This window comes from Bos javanicus, chromosome 8, assembly GCF_032452875.1.
Source record: "Bos javanicus breed banteng chromosome 8, ARS-OSU_banteng_1.0, whole genome shotgun sequence".
NCBI classification, from domain to species: domain Eukaryota; kingdom Metazoa; phylum Chordata; class Mammalia; order Artiodactyla; family Bovidae; genus Bos; species Bos javanicus.
Window position 1 is genome coordinate 49,120,089 of NC_083875.1, and position 25,117 is coordinate 49,145,205.

Sequence of the window (25,117 nt, forward strand, 5' to 3'; positions counted from 1 at the left end):
AAGTCACTGGTTGAAGAAACATGTTGGGAAAGTCCAAGAGTTGGCATGTAAAGGAATCCAGTGCCCTAAGCTGGAATTGGGATTCATATTTGTCTGAGCCTGCGAGCAACCTGGTAGGAAGGGTTGCCAGAAGTCAATGTCAATGAGGTTTTTGGCAACCCTTCCTACCAGGTTGCCCACAGGCTCAGCTGTGGAGAGTGGTGATGGGGGATGTTCTGCTGCCTGACCAGAAGGACCAGGGAAGGGAACAGAGCTTGGCATTTGGTTCCAGACTGTCTCAACCCTCTAGGGCAAGGGGATGCAGAAAGATGAGGAAGCAGCTGTTTTCACAAGGGAAGCAGAAACACAGAGGTATACGCTGTGTGGCTGCAGACTCAGCCACAGGCTGTGATGCAGAGCAGGGTGAATGTCATGCTTCCCACTGTTAGGACCTGGCTGTTCTGCAGCACAGTCTGCAAAGGGGGGTGTGCTGCCCAGGCATGCTCAGCACCAGGCAGGGCATCTTGGGCACGGACATCTTGTGCTCAGGTGGGAGAGAGGTTCCCCAAGCAGTTTCCTGGGCAGGAAAAGAGTGGAAGAACTGGAAAACCACGAACAACTATATGGTACCTTCTGGGATTTATATTGAGCTACATCCCAGCATGATGCAGACCAATGTATGACAGTAAAGTTACTATCCCTTATGGGCTGAATCCTGGAATGTGAAGTCAAGCGGGTCTTAGACAGCATCACTACGAACAAAGCTAGTGGAGGTGATGGGATTCCAGTTGAGCTATTCCAAATCCTGAAAGATGATGCTGTGAAAGTGCTGCAGTCAATATGCCAGCAAATTTGGAAAACTCAGCAGTGGCCACAGGACTGGAAAAGGTCAGTTTTCATTCCGATCCCAAAGAAAGGCAACGCCAAAGAATGCTCAAACTACCGCACAATTGCACTCATCTCACACGCTAGTAAAGTAATGCTCAAAATTCTCCAAGCCAGGCTTCAGCAATGTGTGAACCGTGAACTTCCAGATGTTCAAGCTGGTTTTAGAAAAGGCAGAGGAACCAGAGATCAAATTGCCAACATCTGCTGGATCATGGAAAAAGCAAGAGAGTTCGAGAAAAACATCTATTTCTGCTTTATTGACTATGCCAAAGCCTTTGACTGTGTGGATCACAATCAACTGTGGAAAATTCTGAAAGAGATGGGAATACCAGACCACCTGACCTGCCTCTTGAGAAACTTATATGCAGGTCAGGAAGCAACAGTTAGAACTGGATATGGAACAATAGACTGGTTCCAAATCGGGAAAGGAGTACATTAAAGCTGTATATTGTCACCCTGTTTATTTAACTTCTATGCAGAGTACATCATGAGAAACGCTGGACTGGAAGAAACACAAGCTGGAATCAAGATTGCCGGGAGAAATATCAATAACCTCGGATATGCAGATGACACCACCCTTATGGCAGAAAGTGAAGAGGAACTCAAAAGCTTCTTGATGAAAGTGAAAGTGGAGAGTGAAAAAGTTGGCTTAAAGCTCAACATTCAGAAAACGAAGATCATGGCATCCTGTCCCATCACTTCATGGCAAATAGATGGGGAAACAGTGGAAACAGTGGCAGACTTTATTTTGAGGGGCTCAAAAATCACTGCAGATGGTGACTGCAGCCATGAAATTAAAAGATGCTTATTCCTTGGAAGGAAAGTTATGACCAACCTAGATAGCATATTCAAAAGCAGAGACATTACTTGCCAACAAAGGTTCGTCTAGTCAAGGCTATGGTTTTTCCTGTGGTCATGTATGGATGTGAGAGTTGGAATGTGAAGAAGGCTGAGCGCCAAAGAATTGATGCTTTTGAACTGTGGTGTTGGAGAAGACTCTTGAGAGTCCCTTGGACTACAAGGAGATCCAACCAGTCCATTCTGAAGGAGATCAGCCCTGGGATTTCTTTGGAAGGAATGATGCTAAAGCTGAAACTCCAGTACTTTGGCCACCTCATGCGAAGAGTTGACTCATTGGAAAAGACTCTGATGCTGGGAGGGATTGAGGGCAAGAGGAGAAGGGGACGACAGAGGATGAGATGGCTGGATGGCATCACTGACTTGATGGACGTGAGTCTGAGTGAACTCCGGGAGTTGGTGATGGACAGGGAGGCCTGGCGTGCTGTGATTCATGGGGTCGCAAAGAGTCGGACACAGCTGAGTGACTAATCTGATCTGATCTGATCTGATGGGTTGAATTGAATCCCTGTAAATTTGTATGTTGAAGCCCAACTCTTAAAACCTCAAAATGTGAAGTTAAGGCCTTTAAAAGAAGCAATTAAGTTAAAATGAAGCTGTCAGGGTGGACCCTAATCCAACATACTGGTAACCTTACACGAAGAGGAAGAAATACCAGGGGTACATATGCGTAAACAGGCAACCATGTGAAGAAGCAGCGAAAAGATAGCCTAAGAGAGAGGCCCTGAGGAACCAAACTGGCCAGCCCCTTGATCTTGAACTTCTAGCTTCCAGAACTTTGAGAAAATAAATTCTACAGTAAGTCCCCCACATATGAATGTGTTCCCTTCCAAGAGCATGTTTATAAGTCCAAGAAAGTTAGCCTAGGTACCCAACTAACACAATCAGCTATATAGTATTGTATTATAATAGCTCTGTAATACTTTTCACACAACACATAAAAAACAAACACAAAAAATAAATATTTTAAATCTCACAGTGCAGTATCTTGAAGACTATAGCAGTATAGAACAACAGCTGGCATACAGGGGCTGGCATCGAGTGAACAGGCAAGAAGAGTTACTGACTGGAGGAGGAGGAGGAGGTGGGAGATGGTGGAGCTGAAGGGGTCGTCAGTAATAGGAGACAGAGGGCAAGCTGCAATTTCACTCATGCCTGATGCTGATGGAACACACATTCCCATCTTTGAAAGTTGGCAACTTGAAGGTCTGTACGTAGGAGACTTACTGTATTGTTTAAGCTACCCAGTCTGTGGTGGGATTTTGTTATGGCATCCCTAGCAGACTTATACACTATCCCTAAGATCAGGTTCATGCCCTCAGGCTGAGAAGACCTGAAGCAACTTGACTGCTGTGCTGTGCTTAGTCACTCAGTCATGTCTGACTTTGCAACCCCATGGACTGTAGCCTGCCAGGCTCCTCTGTCCATGGGGATTCTCTAGGCAAATATACTGGAGTGAGTTGCCACGCCCTTCTCCAGGGTATCTTCCCAACCCAGGAATAGAACCCAGGTCTCCCACATTGCAGGCGGATACTTTACCATCTGAGCCACCAGGGAAGCCTGGAGCAACTTGGGTAGACTCACATTTAACTCTCAAAATATGAGAATAGCAGGTAAAATCATTCATGTTTACAAAGCAGGAAACCAAGGTTCAGAAACAGTAAACAGCCTGCCCAGAATCACTTAGCTCCTAAGTGATAGAGCCTGGATTCAAGTCCATGTCTTCGTGACTCCACAGTGTATACATGACATTGCCTATTTTCTCCCATGCTCTCAACCATGATATATTTAATCACTAAGGGATTAACAAGACTGGCACATCTCCCACCTACTTGATGATACAAAGAAAACTGGGGCTTCATTTATAAATTCACTGCAATTGACTCTGTGGTAACATACAACCCAGAAAGATATACGAGGAAAGGAGTACTTGATTTTTCAAAAAAAACCTAAATAGTTGCTGCTCCCTGACATAAAATAATTCTATTAAAATGATGTACAGTGGAGCCCAAAGAGGTAAGTAGATCCACAGGCGTATTTCAGAGTATGCATGTACTAAGCAAACAGGAGAAACAAAGGAAATGGGAGGAGAGAAGATAGGGCTTTCCTTTTCTCACAACTATGTCATTGTTGCACCCCAAGGGTCTTATAGGGTTTGGAACACAGGGACTTTCGATTTATAATTCTTAACTTACTGAACAAATGAACAAACAAATGAATGAACTTGATCCTCTAATGAGAAGAAAAAAAAATTCTTAGGCCTTTTCAATGACCTAAATTCATCAAAGTATTTTGGGCTTTTCCTAATTTACTTTCTGTTTCATTTAATCAAATGAGATGGAATTTAAGAGGAAAGTAAAGACTAGAAGAATTAAGCCATAGACCAAAGCAGGGCAAAAAAGTTCCTGCCTGCATATTTGAATAGTGTAAGTGAAAATGTGTCTCCTTGTCACGCTGTATAGTCATCTCAGAACTCAGTTTCACGCCACTGCCTTAGTGGGTGAGTTCAAATATATTTGTTTCAGGCAGATGTTCCTGGCCTGTGTAATGTGAGCTACAATCAGATGCTGATAGTTCAGAGAACAGAATACAACGATAAATGCAGGCCACAGTCATCTAAGTCTTGTGAGCCAGATAGGATTTCTTCATGCTGATGACTTTTTTTAAATGTTTTTATTTATTTTAATTAATTAATTATAATTGGAGGCTAATTACTTTACAATATTGTGGTGGTTTTTGCCATACATTCACATGAATCAGCCATGGGTGTACATATGTTCCCAATCCTGAACCCCCCTCCTACCTCCCTCCCCATCCCATCCCTCAGGGTCATCCCAGTGGAGCAGCCCTGAGCACCCTGTCTCATGCATCAACTCTGGACTGGAGATCTGTTTCACATATGAAAATGCTAATCTCTCAAATCATCCCACCCTCGCCTTCTCCCACCAAGTCCAAAAGTCTGTTCTTTACATCTGTGTCTCTTTTGCTGTCTCGCATATAGGGTCATCGTTACCATCTTTCAGGCTAATTTTTAAGAGCTGCCTTCAGAGTTTGCCTGTTATTTTAATTATGTTATTAAAAATAACTAATAGGCAGAGCACAGAGGATTTCTAGAGTAGTGAAACTATTCCATATGATACTATGGTGGTGGATACATGTTATACATTTGTTCAGATTCATAGAATGTACAACACCAAGGGTGAACCCTAATGTAAACTATGTACCTTAGGTGATGATGATACGCAGATGTGGATTCATCAGTTGTTACAAGCGTCCCATTCTGGTGGGTGACACTGACAATGAGGAGGGTTATGGTATGTGTGGGGGTAGAGGATACATGGAGAATCTCTGCATCTTCCTTCCAATTTTATTATGAACCTGAAACTGCTCAAAAAATTGTCTATTAAAAATTATCTGCTAAAAAAATAAATAATGCAAAAGATACCCCTCTTCCCCACCCTAATTGAAAACAAAAAGTGACTATGGAGGTTATGAACAGGGGAAAACAAAGTGAGATATCCTTAAAGTTTTAAGGTACTATTCTAAAACCAATACTATAGTACCCTTTCAGTTCAGTTCAGTTCGGTTGCTCAGTCGTGTCCGACTCTTTGCGACCCCATGAATTGCAGCACGCCAGGCCTCCCTATCCATCACCAACTTCCGGAGTTCACTCAGACTCACGTCCATCGAGTCAGTGATGCCATCCAGCCATCTCATCCTCTGTCGTCCCCTTCTCCTCCTGCCCCCAATCCCTCCCAGCATCAGAGTCTTTTCCAATGAGTCAACTCTTCGCATGAGGTGGCCAAAGTATGGGAGTTTCAGCTTTAGCGTCATTCCTTCCAAAGAAATCCCAGGGCTGATCTCCTTCAGAACGCACTGGTTGGATCTCCTTGCAGTCCAAGGGACTCTCAAGAGTCTTCTCCAACACCACAGTTCAAAAGCATCAATTCTTTGGTGCTCAGCCTTCTTCACAGTCCAACTCTCACATCCATACATGACCACAGGAAAAACCATATCCTTGACTAAACGGACCTTTGTTGGCAAAGCGATGTCTCTGCTTTTGAATATGCTATCTAGGTTGGTCATAACTTTCCTTCCAAGGAGTAAGTGTCTTTTAATTTCATGGCTGCAGTCACCATCTACAGTGATTTTTGAGCCCCCTAAAATAAACTCTGCCACTGTTTCCACTGTTTCTCCATCTATTTCCCATGAAGTGATGGGACCGGATGCCATGATCTTCATTTTCTAAATGTTGAGCTTTAAGCCAACTTTTTCACTCTCCACTTTCACTTTCATCAAGAGGCTTTTGAGTTCCTCTTCACTTTCTGCCATAAGGGTGGTGTCATCTGCATATCTGAGGTTATTGATATTTCTCACAGCAGTCTTGCTTCCAGCTTGTGTTTCTTCCAGTCCAGCGTTTCTCATGATGTACTCTGCATAGAAGTTAAATAAGCAGGGTGACAATATACAGCCTTGAAATACTCCTTTTCCTATTTGGAACCAGTCTGTTGTTCCATGTCCAGTTCTAACTGTTGCTTCCTGACCTGCATGCAGATTTCTCAAGAGGCAGGTCACGTGGTCTGATATTCCCATCTCTTGAAGAATTTTCCACGGTTTATTGTGATCCACGCAGTTAAAGGCTTTGGCATAGTCAATAAAGCAGAAATAGATGCTTTTCTAGAAGTCTCTTGCTTTTTCCATGATCCAGTGGATGTTGGCAATTTGATCTCTGGTTCCTCTGCCTTTTCTAAAACCAGCTTGAACATCTGGAAGTTCACGGTTCACACATTGCTGAAGCCTGGCTTGGAGAATTTTGAGTATTACTTTACTAGCATGTGAGATGAATGCAATTGTGCAGTAGTTTGAGCATTCTTTGGCATTGTCTTTCTTTGGAATTGGAATGAAAACTGACCTTTTCCAGTCCTGTGGCCACTGCTGAGTTTTCCAAATTTGCTGGCATACTGAGTGCAGCACTTTCACAGCATCATCTTTCAGGATTTGAAATAGCTCAACTGGAATCCCATCACCTCCACTAGCTTTGTTCATAGTGATGCTTTCTAAGGCCCACTTGACATCACATTCTAGGATGTCTGGCTCTAGGTCAGTGATCACACCATCATGATTATCTGGGTCATGAAGATCTTTTTGTACAGTTCTTCTGTGTATTCTTGCCACCTGTTCTTGATATCTTCTGCTTCTGTTAGGTCCATACCATTTCTGTCCTTTATTGAGCCCATCTTTGCATGAGTACCCTTTACTATAATAAAATTCCTGTGCATTCTACTCAAATTTTGGTATATTGCAGGACAAGGGAAGTGATTTTTCCCCCTACACTGGGTATTACAATTATTAATATGGCAGCTAAAATATCTTGTTTTCTTTAGATATTACCTATTAGTATGAAAAATATAATAAATTAGGCTTTGTTACTTTGTGTTATCCCCCAGTGTTCACTGGGGACAGATAGAGATGCTTCAAGCAACTGAAAAAACTTTAACAAATAGTTTTTCCTTTTTTTTTTCAGTAAACTCAAGTTGTTATTAATTTTTAGCTCTATGTGGGAAAATTTAATGAGCTTTCAATTATAATACTTCCATTTAACTTGCAAATGGAAGATACTACCTCCATCCTACTGTCTACTATTATTATTATAAACACAGCTTTGAGTTTGAACCATCCAATGCTGATTAGAGGTTTTCAGCATTAAGCATTGGTTTCATTTCTAAAGTTTAACAAATAACACAATACATAATCCTCTGGCACGTCCAGTCCTTTTATGTCAGGAGGCTGAAGCTCTCTCTACTCACGTGACAAGCAAACAGAAAGCGTACTATAATCAACTGAGCAGGCTATGATTAACTCTGCTCAGAGCTGTCTCCAAACTCCCTGTACACTTCATGGTGGTTCTTAGACAAAAATATGGCAAGGCATATTTCTCTAAGGAAGAGATCACCAATTAAGAGCACCTGATGTTTCTTATTAAGAGTAAGCTATGGGAGTTGGTGACGGACAGGAAAGCCTGGTGTGCTGCAGTCTACAGCGGTCACAAAAAGTTGGGACACTTTACAGACTGAGAGACTGAACTGAACTGATGTTTCTTATTTTTTAAGTTATTATGAATTGAATTAGCACAGGGTCTAGCCACAACCGTCTCTCATGTATTATTTTCAGTTGCTTCTGCCACACAAAGCCAATCATTTGTGAGGTGCTGGCCTTTATAATGTGGTTGGGACCATTATGGTAATTAATTAATTGAGCAATAATGCAGACAGCCCATTCCCATTATCCTGAAGTGGGACACATTCCAGTCACATCTGCGAAATCTGTAGATGCAGCAATTATTTCCATGTTTCTTGAGTGTCTTCAGATAGTCAACCAACATTAATAATGTGGTTGAAAATATGAAGTCACAGCTGGTAGCTCTGAACTCAGGGCATCTTCACAAGCTTGGCTACTTGCTCTCTTCATTGACAGCACATGTTTAAGTTGCAAATAGTAGGAATTGAGTAGCATTTCAGCTGTGTTCCCATGACAGACATTATCAACCATTTGGTGCCCCCTTAAGCCCAAAATTCTAAGTGAGTTAACAGTATGCAAAGCCTTTAGACCACTCTAGTGACAAGATTAGAATTCTGTCTGACTTCAGAATCAACTCCAAACTGCTTTGCTCTAATATCAGTAACGTCTTTCTTATCCCAAGCAAGATTGTCTTGTGGCTAACATGTTCCCCCTCTGGGAAAACTATATCAGATGGATTAATAAAGTGGCTAAGAATGAAGAGGCTTATTTCTCAAGGAAATCTGCCCAGGAGAGTCACTCTAACTACCCACCCTGCACCTTGCAAAAGACCTAGGAAGTTAATATGTCTAGAGCATAACTAGATTAATTGAATTTCAAAACTTTAAATAATTTCTGGTGGTGCAGATGCTGTGTGCCTTGCCACAGATGCCCCTTCCAGGACTGAAGGGGCCATTTCTGGGAAGGATGTCAACTGACAGTCCACAGGGCTGTTTTACCCAATGTCACATCCCTCCCTTGGGCAGCCAGGGTCCAATGATTGGTTCATGCTTCCTCTTCCCACATAAGAAAACTCTTAACCATTCCAGCTTCAGTGCTCCTTGTGGGATCCACTAGACTTCATTGTGGCACTAACACTTTCTCTTTCTAATCCTACTCCTTCCCGTTTCTTTCCTTCCACAGGTTTTAATCCTTAGAGTACTCCCTAATTAACAATTTACATACTAATTTCTACCTCACAGTCCACTTCCTGAAGAATCAACATGCAAATATCTGACTTTCCCTTTTCCTTACCTTATACATACCATTGCTTTCTTGCAACTGGAATTAGCCAGTGGAGAATGTGTTAATCATGTCTATGTATGATTTGCACACAGAATTTCTGAGGATGTAGATCTTGCCTACTTTACAGTCTATATTCACTGAAAATCAAATATAGTTACAATTTAGTAAATGTTAACTGAACAGCTAATGGTAAGAATGAAGTGGCTGGGCCAAAGTGGGAAAAACACTCAGCTGTGGATGTGTTTGGTGGTGAAAGTAAAGTCCAATGCTGTAAAGAACAATGTGCACAGGAACCTGGAATCTTAGGTCCATGAATCAAGGTAAATTGGACATGATCAAGCAGAAGATGGCAAAAGTGAACATCAACACCTTAGGAATCAGTGCACTAAAAAGGACAGGAATGGGTGAACTTAGTTCAGATGATCATTATATCTACTACTGTGGGCAAGAATCCTTTAGAAGAAATGGAGTAGTCTTCATAGTCAATAAGACAGTCCAAAATTCAGTACTTGGGTTCAGTCTCAAAAATTGCAGAATGATCTCGATTCATTTCCAAGGTAAACCATTCAACATTCCTCAACCACTAATGCTGAAGAAGCAGAAATTGACGGGTACTATGAAGACCTTGCAAGAAAAGTCATGACCAACCTAGATAGCATATTGAAAAGCAGAGACATTACTTTGCCAACAAAGGTCCGTCCAGTCAAGACTACGGTTTTTCCAGTGGTCATGTATGGATGTGAGAGTTGGACTGTGAAGAAAGCAGAGCACGGAAGAATTGATGCTTTTGAACTGTGGTGTTGGAGAAGACTCTTGAGAGTCCCTTGGACTGCAAGGAGATCCAACCAGTCCATTCTGAAGGAGATCAGCCCTGGGATTTCTTTGGAAGGAATGATGCTAAAGCTGAAACTCCAGTACTTTGGCCACCTCATGCGAAGAGTTGACTCATTGGAAAAGACTCTGATGCTGGGAGGGATTAGGGGCAGGAGTAGAAGGGGATGACAGAGGATGAGATGGCTGGATGGCATCACTGACTCGATGGACATGAGTCTCAGTGAACTCCGGGAGTTGGTGATGGACAGGGAGGCCTGGCATGCTGCAATTCATGGGGTCGCAAAGAGTTGGACATGACTGAGCGACTGAACTGAACTGATGAAGACCTCAAGACCTTCTAGAACTAACACCAAAAAAAGAAAGATGTCCTTTTCATCACAAGGAATTGGAATGCAAAAGTAGGAAGTCAAGAGATATCTAGAATAACAGGCAGATTTGGTCTTGAAGCACAAAATGAAGCAGGGTAAAGGCCAACACAGTTTTGTCAAGAGAAAACACTGGTCACCGCAAACACTCTTTTCCAGCAAACCAAGAGATGACTCTACACGTGGGCATCACCAGATGGTCAATATCGAAATCAGATTGATTATGTTCTTTGGGGCCAAAGATGAAGAAGCTCTATGCAGTCAGCAAAAACAAGACCTGGAGCTAACTGTGGTCCAGACCATGAACTCCTTATTGCAAAATTCAGGCTTAAGCTGAAGAAGGTAGGGAAAACCACTAGGGCATTCAGGTATAACCTAAACCAAATCCTGTATGGTTACAGTGGAGGTAATAAATAGATTCAAGGGATTAGATCTGGTAGACAGAGGGCCTGAAGAACTATGGACAGAGGATAATACCATTGTATAGGAGGCAATGACCAAAACCATACCAAAGAAAAAGAAATGCAAAAAGGCAAAGTGGTTGTCTGACAAGATTTTAAAAATAGCTGAGGAAAGAAGAGAAGTGAAAGGCAAGGAAGAAAGGGAAAGATATACCCAACTGAATGCAGTGTTCCATAGAATAGCAAGGAGAGATAAGGTCTTCTTAAATGAACAATGCAAAGGAATAGAGGAAAACAATAGAATGGGAAAGACTAGAGGTATCTTCAAGAAAACTGTACATATCAAGGGACATTTCACGCAAGTATGGGCATGATAAAGAAGGGAAATGGTAAGGACCTAACAGAAGCAGAAGAGTTTAAGAAGAGGTGGCAAGAATACATAGAACTATACCAAAAAGGTCTTGGTCTTTAAGACAATGCAGGGATAGGTTCAAGATAGTGGAATAGAAGGACGTGTGCTCATCTCCTGTGAGAGCACAAAAATTGCAACTAGCTGTTGAACAAGCATTGACAGGAAGATGCTGGAATCCAATCAAAACAGATACCCCATGTTCAAAGACAAAGAAGAAGCTGCAGTGAGATGGTAGGAGAGGCACAAACAAGATAAAATCAAGTCTCACACCCACCAGGTAGGTCACCCACGAACTGGAGAACAATACTACCAAAGAAGTTCTCCCACTGTTGTGAAGGTTCAGAGCTTCACATCAGGCTTCCCAGACTGGATATCTGGCAAAGGGACTGGGAACCTCGAGGGAACCTGCCTTTGAAGGTAAGCAGGATTTGATTACAGGACTTTCACAGGACTGAGGGAACCAGAGACTCCATTCTTGGAGGGCACAAACAAAATCTTGTGTGCACCAAGATCCAAGGGAAGAGAGCAGTGACCCCATAGGGGAATGAACCAGACCTGCTATTATTGGAGAGTCTTCTGTGGAGGTGTGGGTTAGCAGTGGCTTGTCGTGGTGATGGGGTCCTGGAAACAGCAGTCCTGGAAGGTGCCCCTTGGCATAAGTCCTCTTGGAGGTTACCATTAACCTTACCATAGAGCTTGTAGACCCCAGGGCTGGGTCACCTCAGGCAAAACAACAGGGAGGGAGTGCAACCCCACCCATCAGCAGATAATTGTATTAAAGTTTTACAGAGTTTGGCCCTGCCCACTAGAGCAAGAACTAGTTTTTCCCACCACCAGCCCCTCCCATCAGGAAGCTCTAAGAGCTGACAGAAGAAGCAAGAAGAACCACAATCCCACTAGCTAGAACAAAAACCATATTACAGAAAGTTTATCAGAATGAAAAAGCAGAAAGTTTTGTCCTAGATGAAGGGACAAGCTAAAACTCCAGAAAAACAACTAAATGAAGTGGAGATAGGCAAACTTCCAGAAAAAGAATCCAGAATAATGACAGTGAAGATGATTCAGAATCTTGGAAACAGAATGAAGAAGATGCAAGAAATATTTACCAAAGACCTAGAAGAACTAAGAACAAACAGAGATGAACAATACACTAGAAGGAATCAATAACAGAAAAACTGAGGCAGAAGAATGAATAAATGACCTGGAGAACAGAATGGTGGAAATCACTGCCACAGACCAGAATGTAGAAAAAAGAATGAAAAAATGAAGACAGCCTAAGAGATCTCTGGAACAACATTAAATGCACTAACATTTGCATTATAGGGATCCCAGAAGGAGAAAACAGAGAGTAGGACCTGAGAAAACATTTGAAGAGAAATATTTCCTAACATGGGAAAGGAACTAGCCAACCAAGTCCAGGAAGCACAGAGAGTCCTAGGCAGGATAAACCCAAGGAGAAACATACTGAGACATATGGTAATCAAAAAGATGAAAATTAAGACAAAGATAAAATACTAAAAGCAACATGGGAAAAAACCACAAATGACCTACAAGGGAACTCCCATAAGGTTATCAGCTGATTTCTTAATAGAAACTCTACAAGTCAGAAGGGAATGGCACAATATATTTAAAATGATGAAAAGGAAGAACCTACAACCAAGAATAATCTACCCAGAAAGACTCTCATTCAAATTTGATGCAGAAATCAAAAGCTTTCCAGCTAAGCAAAAGTAAGAGACTTCAACACCAACAAACCAGCTTTACAATAAATGCTAAAGGAATTTCTCTAGGCAGGAAACACAAGAGAAGGAAAAGAGAAAATAAATCCAAAACAATTAAGAAAATGGTAATAGAACCATGGAAGTGAAAGTCGCTCAGTCATGTCTGACCCTTTGCATTCCCATGGACTATAGAGTCCGTGGAATTCTCCAGGCCAGAATACTGGAGTAGGTAGCCTTTCCCTTCTCCAGGGGATCTTCCCAACCCAAGGATAGAACCCAGGTCTCCCACATTATAGGCAGATTCTTTACCAGCTGATCCACAAGGGAAGCCCAAGAATACTACATATCAATAATCACTTTAAATGTAAATGGATTATATGCACCAACCAAAAGACAGACTGGTGAGGCAGATGAAAACATATGCATGTATGCCCTTCCACTTAGCACATCACTTTACTTAATGCCTCAAACTGTATATATTTTATATTGTTAGGTAATCTCTTTTCATTATTCTATTACAAATATTTTCTAATTTTCCTTGTTATGGCTTCTTAGATACACCCATCATTTCATAGTGGACATTGAATTATGAAATACACGTGATTTTTAAAAGTATCAATTCTCATTGAGATATTAATTTCTCACTTAAATGTTTTCTTCTCTCAAATAACTTTTTTTTTTCATTCTTCTAACTTTATTGAGGCTTTCAATGGCCAAGTCAAAGATCTCTCTTGGTAAATGTCATATTGCACTTGAAAATATATGGGTTATTTTCAAGTATCTTCTGATACTGATTCCTAACATAATTCCACAGTGACAAGAAAACAGATTATATACAATTTCAATACCTTAATTTTTGTACCTTATTTTATGTCCCTGGATATGTTCCAGTGTCTCCTAGTTTACAGTCTATGGAAATTGAATAGAATTTGTTATGTGAAAATTGTATAAATCTTAATTATGTTAATTATGTTGAATTGGTTCATAGTGCTCTTTAGGTCTACTATATCTTAAATCCTTCTACTTCTCTGTATATTCATTCTATTAATTTTTAAGAGTTTGACATTGAAACTCCAACTAAAAATCTTAATTTATCTACTTAAAAAGTATCATAATATATACTGGAACTATATGTAATCTTGTTCTGTATTTTCCAAGTCTCCTGTAAATGTGTTACCATACTTTCATAATTTAAAAAAAAAGTCTTAACAGCCCAGATAACCATGATGGACTGGTCACTTACCTAGAGCTGGACATGCTGGAGTGTGAAGTCAAGTGGGCCTTAGGAAGCATTACTATGAACAAAGCTAGTGGAGGTGGTGGAATTCCAGCTCGGGTATTTAAAATTCTAAAAATGATGTCAAAGTGCTGCACTCAATATGCCAGCAAATTTGGAAAATACAGCAGTGGCCACAGGACTGGAAAATATTAGCTTTCATTCCAAACCAAAAGAAGGGCAATGCCAAAGAATGTTCAAACTACCATTCAATTGGGTTCATTTCACAAGCTAGCAAGTTTATGTTTAAAATACTTCAAGCTAGGGTTCAGCACTACATGAACCAAGAACTTCCAGATGTACAAGCTGGGTTTAGAAAAGGCAGAGAAACTAGAGATCAAATTACCAACATTTGTTGGATCATGGAAAAAGCAACGGAGTTCTAAAAAAAACTTCTGCTTCATTGACTACACAAAAGCCTTTGACTATGCAGATCACAACAAACTGGAAAATTCTTAAAGAGATAGGAATACCAGACCACCTTACCTGCCTCCTGAGAAACCTGTATGTAGGTCAAAAAGCAACAGTTAGAATTGGACATGGAACTGACTGGTTCAAAACTGGGAATGGAGTATGTCAAGGCTGTATATTGTCACCCTGCTTTATTTAACTGATACACAGAGTACATCATCATGCAAAACGCTGGGCTGGATGAATCACAAGCTGGAATCAAGATTGACAGGAGAAATATCAACATCATCAGATATGCAGATGATACCACCCTAATGACAGAAAGTGAAGAGGAACTAAAGAGGCTCTTGATGAAGGTGGAAGAAGAGAGTGAAAAAGCCAGCTTGAAATTCAACATTAAAAACTAAGATCAGGGCATCTGGACGCATCACTTTACAACAAATAGAAGGAGAAAATATGGAAGAAGTGACATTATTTTCTTGGGCTCCAAAATCACAGATAGTGACTGCAGCCATGAAATTAAAAGACACTTGCTTCTTGGAAAAAAAGGATAACAAACCTAAGCAGTGTAATAAAAAGCAGAGACGTCACTTTGCTGACAAAAGTTCGTATAGTCAAATCTATGGTTTTTCCAGTAGTCATGTACGGATGTGAGAGTTGGACCATAAAGAAGGCTGAGCACCAAAGAATTGATGCTTTTGGATTGTGGTGCTGGAGAAGATTCTTCAGAGTCCTTTGGACAGAAAGGAGATCAAGTCAATCAATCCAAAAGGAAATCAACCCCAAATATTCTTTGAAGGACTGATGCTGAAGCTGAAGCTCCAATACTTTGGCCACCTGAAGCAAGGAGCCAATGGGAATCTTTCCAGTGAGAAAGACTGAGGGCAGAAGAAGAAGGGGGTGATAGAGGATAAGATAGTTGGATAGCATCACTGACTCAATGGACAATGTATTTGAGCAAACTCCTGGAGATAGTGGAGGACAGAGGAGCCTGGCGTGCTACAATCCATAAGTTGCAAAGAGTAGGACACGACTTAGCAGCAACAACTGAACAGAAGAAGCTTCAGGGTAGGCTGGGGTAGTAAATATTATTACTCACATTAAGTGGTAAATATCTGACTGGGGCTAACTAGTATTTTCAGGGGATTCTGAGTTAAATTCATTTGGAATAGCATTATGCACAGGCAGCTACATTATAAACACTGGGAAGTGCTGCATATTGATTCCCTTTGGGAATTGGGGTTTGGGGTTGGGGAGGGGCTTTCCTGGTGGCTCAGTTGGGCTTGGGAAAACTGACGTTTTGCAAAGTGAAAAGTTTAATTTAAAGTTCTTTATTTCAAGAAATATCTGGAAAATGTCTTCCCATTATATTTTAATTCTACACACAGAATTGTATTTGTTGGCCTTCTGGGTTCTTGTTTGATGGATCCAAAGTTAGAATTAGTTGAGAAAATTCTTACTAGCAAGTAATGTTATTGTCAGTCTTAGGAATAATATGTCATAGTTAGCTGGGATCCTCTTGCCCCTTCAGATCTAGGGGAGATAGTCTCAACCCTCTACACTATGTGGAAAGTCCAAGGCATTCCTCAACAATTCTATGAATTTCTGGAGGGCTTATATTCTCACTGTCAGTTCTGACTCCAAGTTACTTTCTGTTGAATTTGTTGAGTTTAAAGTTGATCTTTTCATCACCTCTTGTTTTCCTTATTTGTACCATCTCAGTATAACACAGAATCCAGTCCTCCTGTCTCCCTCCTTCCCTCTTGAACGTGCATGCTCAGTCTCTAAGTTGTGTCCAGTCATGTCTGACTCTTTGTGATCCCATGAACTGCACCCCACCAGGCTCCTCTGTTCATGGAATTTTCCAGGCAAGAATTCTGGAGTTGCCATTTCCTTCTTCAGGGGATCTTCCCAACCCAGGGATCAAACCTGCGTCTCCTGCATTGGCAAGTCGATTCTTCACCATTGAATCACCTGGGAAGTCTCCCACCTCCCCACCACACACACATACATAATATTACAATCCACACAAGGCATTCTTGTATGTAGTCAACTTTACTAGAGTTTTGAAAAGACGAAAGTCACACTGCAAAAACATGCGTATGATCTCATCCTTATGTTTTAAAAATAAGTCCTTCATCCTTTTCAGCAACAATTCTCACTCTAGCCACCCTGTCTTCATTGCCCCCTTCCTGTGTGCCCATGCTCTTTAAAAGAAGGAAAAGAAAAATCCCCTCATTCACTTATAGAGAATAATTTTCCCTAATAGACACATTTTAGGTCATTTCGACTGCAAGTGGCAAAAAACCCAGTTCAAATCAGTTTACTCAAGAGAATCTGTTGAGTCTTTTTAATGAAAGTCCAGAACTAGATCTTATTTCAGGCACCTCTGGATGCAGGAGCTCTGCCCTGCCTGCAGGCCAGCTTTCCTTCTTTCAGTCTGTTGATTTCATTCTCCCTGATACTGATTCCCTCTCAAATACCTTTTGCTCACAGTAGCAAGATCGTTGTACTAACTTTTCACATCTTGCAGCATTCAACACCAACTGAAACGTTGAGCCTGCCTCAATTCCAAAAGTCTCAGCAGTCTCACTGCATTGAATTGGCAGGAGTGAGTCACATGTACATCCCTCTGCTTATCAGTGTATATGGGAATGCAGCATTCAGTTCAGTCCAGTCACTCAGTCGTGTCCAACTCTTTGCAACCCCATGGACTGCAGCATGCCAGGCTTCCCTGTCCATCACCAACTCTTGGAGCTTACTCAAACTCATGTCCATTGAGTTGGTGATGCCATCCAACCATCTCATCCTCTGTAGCCCCCTTCTCCTCCTACCTTCTATCTTTCCCAGCATCAGGGTCTTTTCTAATGAGTCAGTTCTTCTCATCAGGTGGCCAAAGTGTTGGAGTTTCAGCTTCAGCATCAGTCCTTCCAGTGAATATTCAGGACTCATTTCCTTCAGGATGTACTGGTTGGATTTCTTTGCAGTCCAAGGGATTTTCAAGAGTCTTCTCTAATACCACAGTCTAAAAGCACCAATTCTTCAGTTCTCAGCTTTCTTTATAGTCCAACTCTCACATCCATACATGACTACTGGAAAAACTGTAGCTTTGATTAGACGAACCTTTGTTGGCAAAGTAATGTCTCTGCTTTTTAATATGCTATCTAGGTTGGTCATAACTTTTCTTCCAAGGAGCAAGCATCTGTTAATTTCATGGCTGCAGTCACCATCTGCAGTGATTTTGGAGCCCCCCAAAATAAAGTCTCTCACTGTTTCCACTGTTTTCCCATCTATTTGCCATGAAGTGATGGGACCTGATGCCATGATCTTCATTTTCTGAATGTTGAATTTTAAGCCAACTTTTTCACTCTCCTTGTACAAATTAAAAATTCATCAAGATGTACACTTAAGATCTGTGTATTTTACCATATACTTGTTATTACACTTCAGTTAATACTATTTTTTAATTTTTTCAATATGACCAACAAATGTCCAGTGTGATTTGCAGTGCAATAATCAAGCTACTTATCTTTGGTCTGCCTTTACACTAAGCCTTATTCATCCAGAGGTGAAGACATAGCATAGCTGAGGTTATCAGAATAGAAAACCTAAATATGGATTTGGGCTCAGGTCTTAGTTGGAATTAATACAGTTGCGTCTGTCTGAAGTCTCTTTTGGGACTTCTATTTCCCTCAGAAATTCAGTATATTTACATAAACATGTAGAGGCTGAAGATAACCCAAAAGATAATGTCTACAATTAAGACTTCTAAATATTTTCCTAAATTAGTCAGGTGAACATATTCAAGGCAGAAAAACAGTTTGCCTTCTATAAAAAATAGCGTTAACCAAAATCATTAGGTTTCAGTGAAACGGCCACATCAGATTTTCCCTAAGAGCAGGTTATAATGGACTTTGAATCCTGTACTAGCTATATGACCTCAAGCAAGTCCCTTGATTGTGCCTGAGCTTCAGTTTCACATCTATGAAACAATAAGGTTCTTCTCTTCCAAGCCTGCACTGAGAAACAGAGATGGCATGATAAAAGGTTGTCATTAAATGATTAAGTCTCATTATTATTCTGATCCCCTCTGCCTACTGCTTTTGATAGGATTAGTTCAGTTTAGTTGTGTCCGATTCTTTGCGACCCCATGGACTGCCAGGCTTCCCAGTCCATCACCAACTCTTGGAGCTTGCTCAAACTCATGTCCATTGAGTCAGTGATGCCATCCAACCATCTCATCCTCTGTTGTCCCCTTCTTCTCCTGCCTTCAATCTTTCCCAGCATCAGGCTCTTTTCCAATGCGTCAGTTCTTCACATCAGGTGGCCGAAGTATTGGGGTTTCAGCTTCAGCATCAGTCCTTCCAATGAATATTTGATAGGATTAATTGCATTTTTTTCAGTGGCTCTTTTGAACTTACCTTCTTAGAATGGATTTTTCCTTCATAATTACTTCTAAGGTTAAGTGATTCCAGGGTTTAACAACCCCTTCCATTTTGCCAATATATTGGAACACGTTGCTTGAATTTCATCTTAACATTTTTCTGATGCCGTATCTATGTGGCTTCTTATCTTTCTAGATTTTCTGAAGTTCAATTCTAATTCATTCTGCCTATAATATTATTCCTTTAGGGATAATAATTCCTTTTGGTGGCCCAGTGGCTAAGAATCTGTGCTCCCAATACCGGGGACGTGGGTTTGATCCCTGGTCAGAGGAACTAGATACCACATGCCACATCTAAGAGTTTGCATGCCACTGCTAAAGATCCTACGTGCCACAAATAAGACCCAGCACAGCCAAATACATAAATTAAATAATAAATATTTTAAAAATAAAAAGTATTATTCCTTTTGGAACGTCATTATCAACTGTGGCAACCTGAATAAGGGCACAGTGTCTTGACTCCTCTTCATCTGTTTCAATTATTGTATACGTCTTTAACTGCACAAAAAAAAAATGAATAAGAAATAATTGTCGGTAAGGAGAAAGTGGCAATTTTCTTTTTGAAAGGTGAGATTATTTTTACATAAAGAAAAGCTAACTATTTTTCATAAGCTTCTAGAGAGAATTATGAGAAGATTTAATGAGAGTTGTAAGAATATTTTGCAGATTAGTTCATTACCTTAGGTCTAGCAAGAAGAAAGTGTAATTTTAGGTACTTATATTTTTATCTAGTCCTTTTACAAGTTTGCTATCATATTCTTCCTTTTACATGTGTTGAAACTCAGGATAAACTTGTCCAAGGTCACATGGTAAGTTACACGGAAGAGACATATTTAGTTAGCTGCTGTTCAGTCGCCAAGTCATGTCTGATTCTTTGCAACCCCATGGACTGTAGCCCACCAGGCTCCTCTGTGCATGGGATTCTCCAGGCAAAAGTACTGGAGTGGATTGCCATTTCCTTTTCCATGGGATGTTCCCAACCCAGGTCTCCTGCATTGGCAGGCAGATTCTTTACCACTGCGCCACCTGGAAATCCCATATTTGGATAGAGATGCATCTAAAGTTAATGCTTGTGCTTTTGCCAAAAGGTATTCTTCAGAGGCCCTTATCTGGTAGAGTTTGGTGGATCTCTTATCTCAGCTAAAGATGAGATAAACTTTGGAAATAGAATACTGATTTGCTTCTGTACATTTACATGGCTTCGGTACAGATTTCATATATTTGCTTTAACTATACTATAAATCAGGAAGGAAGAAACAAAGGAAGAAAAACGATCACTGTTCTCTGCTTCTACTGAGGACTGCTTAAGAGGAATAATAATTTATAAAAGGTCAGTTTTAAATTGCTTCAAAAGGAACTTATATTACTTATAAAGATGGTATCCTAGAAAGAGGGTTACTCAGTGTAAGCACGGACCACCAAGCAATTAATAGAATTGCCTTAATGAAAATTATGGTGTCTAAGATCTACAATCAGTAATCGCCACCTTCTAGGACAGTTGCTGCTGCTAAGTCGCTTCAGTCATATCAGACTCTGTACGACCTCATAGACAGCAGCCCACCAGGCTCCACCGTCCCTGGGATTCTCCAGGCAAGAACACTGGAGTGGGATGCCATTTCCTTCTTCATTTAGGACAGTAAGAACCTGGATTCAAAAGCCTTTTGGAAAAGTATGATTTTTATAATGTAATTACTTCTGTTAACATTAAATGTAAAATTGAAAATTTAACATCATCTCAGTATGTCCTCATGGGGACACATCTGTGTTATAGTTAGTACAAACACAAATGGCCAGAATGACACAGTTACCAACATTTAAACATGCTAACATGAACATGACTAATATCGTTGACATGTTGTGATAATATTCAGATATTTGTTTATTAAATTAGCATATTGCTAGGGAAAATGTATAACTAAAAGTAGATAACAGTGCCTTCCCCTTCCATCCTTCTCCATTCTTTGGGAAAAGCAGACATTGTTATTCACTATAAAGTCAAAGGTGATCGTTTTTCTAGATTCAGAGGCACTGGAAAGTGTTACTGGGTCAGGGAGTGACTCAGATTTACAGTCCAAACAAGTTCCTACTGTGAGTGGCTGTGTACGTCGCAGCTTTACCATCCGTGCTGCTGAATCACAGCCGCTACTATTGCATTTCGGGGATTTTTTTTTCCTGCTTCTCATCTATGGTTCCCCAGATTCATTGCTCAAGATTAACAAAATATAACACACAAAGATCAAAGTTCAGCTTTGAAATATAAACGCATTACGTCCAAATATTACAAACAAGTTCAGCAATAAATCATGTTGGAAAGAGGCAGAAAGTCATGAACATAAGACAAAAGATTATAAACCATATTTCACAGCATGGAGCCCCACCATCCTAACAGAAGTAATTAAAAAGCAACAATAAGAGTAAAGGCAATGACAACAAGTAACACAGGTCAGGGATCTGAAATTTATAAGTAAAATGGCAAAATGTCCAGAGGAAAAGGCAAAGGGGGAAAGGTCACAAGCCCAGACAGACTAACTAGGTATCATTGTAATGTTGGCTCGCTCATTTATTGTTTTTCATCTTGGTAAATGCAACACTTATAATTCTAGACTTTGGTTGGTTGATTGGTTCTCAAAGGTCACTCTAGGAAGTGTGATATCAGTTACTTAGAGGACCCTAAGAATAAAATCTCATGTGTTCAGTTAAAGATGCTCCTAACATCTTAAAGGAAAAACAGTGAAAATCTTAAAGCAGGAAGAGTAAACTTACATTGAGTTCTTATGGTATCATGTGGCAATGTAGCATCATCCAGTCTTCTCTCAATACATGGTAGCAAATCACTGACACAAAAAAGAATGATTTACTGAAGGTTAGAGAGAAGCCACCGGAGAAGGCAATGGCACCCCACTCCAGTACTCTTGCCTGGAAAATCCCATGGACGGAGGAGCCTGGTAGGCTGCAGTCCATGGGGTCGCAAAGTGTCGGACACGACTAAGCGACTTCCCTTTCACTTTTCACTTTCATGCATTGGAGAAGGAAATGGCAACCTACTCCAGTGTTCTTGCCTGGAGAATCCCAGGGGCAGGGGAGCTTGGTGGGCTGCCGTCTATGGGGTCACACAGAGTCAGACATGACTGAAGCAACTTAGCAGCAGCAGCAGAGAGAAGCCACAACTACAAATCTAAATGAGAGATTTCTAGGTCAAGTACAAAGCTAATAATGGTTTCAAACTACCAGTGACAGTATATCATATTTTTCTTGTGATGAAACATAATTACAATGTATTAATATTTACAAATAACACTGAGGCTCTCAGATGAAGTGAAGTGATAAGTAAATAAATACTACATAAATAATTACACAATTAATGCCTCTGAAATTATGGATGTAAATTGGAAAACCCTAATTGCTTTATAGGACCCAGGCCTATAGACAATATTGGAAGTGATGCTGAAATCAACTGCTCTCTTACCAAAGAAGAAAATAAAGTTCCAATCTATCTAACTTGTTATGTACCACAGGAGACATTCTGAACACAGTATCAGTTCAGGATAGTTGATATAAGGACATGGATAATTAAATAGCCTGATCTTTTTCTATTATGTGTTCATATGCAGTCAGTGCATAAAAATAACTTTTAAATATTTTAAAATATTTGATGGCCACTATAGTGAGAAATACATGTGGGATAACTCATTCTTTGAGTCATATTCAGGTGAGATGTAAATATTAAGTATTGCAAATATTCAAATGTGATTATGGAAAACTTGATTTTTGTAAATTTTCTTTTTAACAGTACTTTAATTTTCTATAGATAGGAAGGAAAATGGGGAGCAGGAAATCACACTTTTAGTTAAATCTTTTTAACTCACAGTTTTGGAAACTCAAGATTCCAGATCACTTTGGAAGTTTAAAGAAAGCAAGAATCTAGTTTGCCAAATAATACAAAGCATTTGGGGATATGAAAAGCTAACCTCTCCCCCCCGCCCACCACCCCATTCAAAAACTCTCTAGAGACTCATCTGTAACAATGAGGAACAGGAAAATTTTATTTTTTCTCATTTGATTGCTTTAAAATGACTTATGGTAAAATACCCTGAAATTGCACTAGAATCAAAGGGTTTTTCTTTGTAGTTCATCACAAAAATTACTGAACAGGTGCTTTCTAAACCCAAAAGAGCTTTGATTCCAGGCCCAGATCACATACTAAGAAATTTAGCTCTATTTTATTGGCTTCTCTATATTCTTCCGTATTTTCTGAATTTCCTTCCATGGACATATATCACTTTTATTTATTTATTTATTTATGTTTTGGTTTCCCCTACTTTTTATTGAGGTTACATCACTTTTATAATCAGGAAAAAAATCACATAAAGAAGTTTAGTTCATATCCAAAACTTGCTCATGATCAATAAAAATGAGAGGATAAGCTGGAGAGCATGGTGTACTTTCTGGGGTTGGCCAAAAAGTTCATTTAGGTTTTTCTGTAAGCTCGTATGCAAAAATCTGAACAAACTTTTGGCCAACCCAACATAAGCTCCACCATGTGAGTCTGTGTTTGGGTTTCACGATTTCTTATGTTTAGTAGCAAACATTCTGTATGATGTAAACAGACACTATTACTTCTTCCTCCCTCACTGATGAGCACTGAAGCATGTGAGCACTTACATAATTTTTTTCAGCATGGAGGTTAAAAAATAAATTATCCAGCAGCTTTACAAACAATGTGAAGGCTGCATTAAATAAATCTGAAGCTCTGGACAACGTTAAGCCATCTGAGATTCTTGCTAGGAGGGGACTCTCAGGCCGATCAAAGAGAGCAAGAATGAACTTCTCAACTGAAAATCATTATTTTAGCGAGTGTAAAGAGAAGCAACACATTCTCATAAAAATTTGGAGAGATCAAAGCAGAAGGAGGCTGAAGATTTACCAGCAGCTCTGATACGTACAAGCTCTGTGACCCTGGACCACTTACTTAACCTCTCTGAGTCTCTGTTTCCATTTATAAAATGATAATAATAGGACCTTTTTGGACTGTTACTGAAAGGATTAAACTAGGTAAAATGCTTAAGACATTTACCAGGACATGGAAAGTGTGCAAATGAATGTTAATTATTGTAGAAACCAGTTTGGTCTTCTCCACCATATATAATGGTGTGTGTGTGTGTGTGTATATAGTGGTATAATAATTAAAAACAGAATTTGAATGTTTTAAAATATGCTTATTACACAGTAGACTAGATTGGACCACCAAGTTCCCTTACCTTCATGCTAAGAGTACTATTGGGTTCAGGGTCTCCTGCATTGCAGGCAGATTCTTTGCCAACTGAGCTATCAGGGAAGCCCTTAGAATTTTCAACAGTCCCTAAAATTGACACCACCTGAGTAGCTGCTCACCCTAGAAGTGGCAAATATAAATTCCCTATGCCAAGTTGGAGAAAGCTTTTTGCTTCTATTTAAGGTTCTAGAGATGTTTCTAGAGAGAAAATCATGTTCCGTTGGAGAATAAGAATGTGCTTATAATAAAATGGTAAACCATTCCCCAATATACACTTATAGAATGAGAGAACTGCTAACAACTTGCCCAATGTTGATTTTTCCTGACCACCCCATACTGCAGATACTGTTTTAATCTCAGGAGAAAACTAGGGCTCAGAGAGGTTGAGAGACTTGGTCATTGTTACACAAGTAAACAGCAGCCTAGGCACTCCCGTGTTTAATTTTAAGTGGGAACATCCATCTGTTTGAGAAAAAAACACGTTAGGCTCACCCTTTAAATAAACGATGATGGTAGGGAGGACACCACAGAGAAGAAGAACAAGGAGGAAAAATGCAGTCATCAGTTTCTTTCCCTGGAGGGCAGAGCCAGCCACAATTGCCCCAGAAGCAAAGCCGGAGCTGGCAGACACTGGGGTGGAAGGACAGTCTTCCAGGGAATCTAAGGAGAAAGTGTGCTTTCCAAAGGTGTTTACCTTGGTGTTGTTCCCCTCCTCCACTACCCACTAACCTCTTTGTCTGGGGGAAATGAAACAGCTTTGGTTTGCAAGCCGTCGCCAGGGAGTGGAGCAAGACTTTGTGCTATAAACAAGAGCAAGTGCCAGAGCCCCCGGCCAGCCTCCAGGGCCAGCCTGCCAAAGGAACCTGGCGTCGTGACAGCAAGGGCCGGGCAGCACGGCCAGTGGTCACTCAGGAGCCACTCTATGGAGAACAACCATCCCCACCCTCCTCTAGC

The 25,117-nt window shown here is 40.4% G+C and overlaps 1 long non-coding RNA gene across 2 annotated transcripts in view; it reads right to left on the minus strand.

The window, feature by feature from the left end:
* LOC133252702 (uncharacterized) overlaps positions 1-25,117 on the minus strand; it is a 112,317-nt gene that overhangs the window by 80,692 nt on the left and 6,508 nt on the right. Inside the window, exons 1-2 of one of the 2 annotated variants that reach the window (XR_009738055.1) lie at positions 24,656-25,112; positions 21,655-21,725 (exon numbers count right to left, since the gene is read on the minus strand). This is a non-coding gene — a long non-coding RNA (uncharacterized LOC133252702). Of the gene's footprint in view, positions 1-21,654; positions 21,726-24,655; positions 25,113-25,117 lie in introns of those variants that run through there. The other variant, XR_009738054.1, reaches the window with a different exon arrangement.